This window comes from Dromiciops gliroides, chromosome 3 (assembly GCF_019393635.1).
Source record: "Dromiciops gliroides isolate mDroGli1 chromosome 3, mDroGli1.pri, whole genome shotgun sequence".
Lineage (NCBI taxonomy): Eukaryota > Metazoa > Chordata > Mammalia > Microbiotheria > Microbiotheriidae > Dromiciops > Dromiciops gliroides.
Window position 1 is genome coordinate 602,751,376 of NC_057863.1, and position 3,185 is coordinate 602,754,560.

Genomic DNA, 3,185 nt, shown 5'->3' on the forward strand with positions numbered 1-3,185 from the left:
AAATCAAAACCCAAAGACTCCAGCTTCTGGGAAAAAAGCTCACTATTTGCCCAAAAACTGCTGGGAAAACTGGAAAACACTATAGCAAAAACTAGGCATTTACCAACATCTCCCACCATATACCAAGATAAAGTCATGATTTAAACATAAAGGGTGATACCATGAGCAATTTAGGAGAGCACGGAATAGCTTACCTGTAAGATCTATGGAGAAGGGAAGAATTTACAATCAAAGAAGAGATAGGGAACATTATGAAATGCAAAATGGATCATTTTGATGATATTAAATTATAATGGTTTTGCATAAACAAAACCAATGTAACCAAAATTAGAAGGAAAATAGAAAGTTGGGAAATAATTTTTTACAGCCAGTGTTTCTGGTAAAGGCCTCATTTCTAAAATATGTGGAGAACTGAATCAGATTTATAACAATACAATTCATTTCCCAGTTGAGAAATGGTCAAGGAATATGAACATGCAGTTTTCAAATGAGGAAATTAAAGCTATCCATAGTTATATGAAAAATTGCTCTAAATTACTATTGATTAGAGAAATGCAAATTAAAACAACTCTGAGGTACCACCTCACACCTATCAGATTTGCTAATATGACAGAAAAGGAAAATTATAAAGTTGAAGAAGGTATGGGAAAATTGGAACACTAATACATTGTTGATGGAGTTGTGAACTGATCCAGCCATTCTGGAGAGCAATTTGGAACTATGTCCAAAGGGCTATAAAACTGTGCATACTCTTTGATCCAGCAATACCACTACTAGGTCTGTATCCCAAAGAGATCATAAAAAGGGGAAAAGGACCCACATGTACAAAAATATTTCTAGCAATTCTTTTTGTGGTGGAAAAGAGTTAGAAATTGAGGGGATGCCCATCAGTTGGGGAATGGCTGAACAAGTTGTGTTATATGGATGTAATGGAATACTATTATGCCCTAAGAAATGATGAGCAAGTGGATTTCAGAAAGACTTACATAAACTGATGCTGAGTAAAGTGAACAGAACCAGGAGAACATTGTATCAATAATGATCAACTATGATGGACATAGCTCTTCTCAGCAATGCAATGATCCAAGAAAATTCCAAAAGACTCATAATGGAAAATGCTTTCCACATCCAAAAATAGAACCATAGAGTCTGAATGCAGATCAAAGTGTGATATTTTCACTTTTTTTGTTTTTTTTCTTTCACAATATGACTAATGTGGAAATATATTTAACGTGATTGTACTGTATAACCTACATCAGATTGTTTGCTGTCTTGGAGAGGGGCAAGGGAAGGGAGAAAAAATTAGAACTCAAAATCTTATAAAAATGAATGTTGAAAACTATATTTACATGTAATTGAAAAGATACTATTAAGATGGGGAAAAATAAAAGAGGATATGATTTGATCTTGGTAGAGGCTAAGGTTAGTGAAGGAGGGATGGGTACCTAGCATAATGTCAGGGCCAAGGCCTTCTGGGCACCTGCTCACTACATTAAGTATGAATGAGCTTGTAACAGGGACCCCTGTTTTCCTTGCCTCTCCTTTTGTGTTTCTTTTTCTCTAGTATCTATCTTGTGAATATCAAAAGGTCTGGAAAGGCAACTGTATCTGCTTTCCACTGGAGTGTTTGGGCTTCCAGCAGCAATGGCAGGATTGGGCTTGTAACAAAGAAAGCATTAGCATCAAAGAGGGAGGCCTTGGAAAGATCCCGCTTGGTGTCTGATCAGACTGGGCTTAGTGGAGGCAAAATGAGAACTGGCTAATTAGCAACCTGGAAAGAAGCTGTTCATATTGACAAGGCTTGAGTGTTAGCCTCTCATGTGATTGTAATAGTAGCGATAAGTTGCTAAATTCTGTTCTAATCATTGCTTATCATTCCCTTTTCTGTGTGGGAATAAACTAACTTCCATACTTGGGGGAAGAAAAAAAAGGAAGAATTTATATTCCACTAGGGAGAGTAGGGAAAAGTCAGGGACGTGTCGATAGAATTTTAAAATGCAAAATATAGAGAGAGTAAATGCAAAATAATCTGGGGGAGTCAGGGAGATCATTCTCTAACAACTGAGGGTGTCAGGAAAGGCTGAGGGTGTCAGGGAGAGGATGGTGCTTGAACAGAGCCTTGAAGGAACCTAGGGATTCTAAGAGGTAGAGATGAAAAGGAATAGCATGGGGTACAGTTGTACACGTTCACAAGTGTGTTTCCCTCCACCATAGTCATCAGTTGATTTCAATTAGTCAGCTAGATTTAATTACCTTTTAGAAAGGAGTATTCACTAAAATAGTAGAGTAGAAATAATTTCTACAAACACACGCACAGGAGAAAAAAATGAATGCATCTATGTGCATCTGTCTGTCTCTGTCTCTCTATCTCTGTCTGTCTCTCTCCCTATCTGTCTCTCTGAGCGTCTCTATGTCTCCGTCAGTTTCTTTCTCTGTCTCACTCTGATTTTGGTTAATTCTTAGGGGCAAAGTACAAAAGACTTGATCACCAAAGTAAAGGGATTGGGGGGGGGAGACAGTTTTGCAGTTGAGGAGCATCAGCATCTGTCTGCTTAGGTTATACAGATTTTGCCTTAAAAACAATAAAACCAAAGTACTACCAATAAAAGACAACCTTTCCATTGCTTAGCACTAGAAATAAATGGCAGTAAAATGATCAAACAAGACTATTAAGAACAATCCAGAATACTAAGAACAAAAATTAGAATCAGATGACTCTGAAAGCACTAAAAGCAGTCCTGGGATGCGAGAAACAAGTATGGAAAGTTAAAAATGACTGATCAGGAGCCCAAGGGGGAAGGGAGGGGAAGGGGATAGTGTGGTACAGAAGTGAGCACACTGGCTGCAAATCAAGAGACCTAGCATTCATGTCCAGCAGTGACTCCAAATTACTATGTGGCTTGGAGCAGGTCACTTCTTCATCTGTGAAATGAAAAAGATCACCCTGTTCAGATTTAATATTTTCTGTTCTAAACCCTCCCCGCCCCCACATTCTGACATGATATATACAAAAATCTCTGCTAAATTTAACATTTTTATTGCAACACTATGTCTTCTTATTAAAATTAAATTTTATTGATATGGGGGTGTTAATCCCCCCAATTTCTCCCAATATTTCTTCCCTTTCCTCCTCCAAGAGAGCCATCCCATATAACAAATCAAATTTAAAAGAAAAAAGTAAAGAA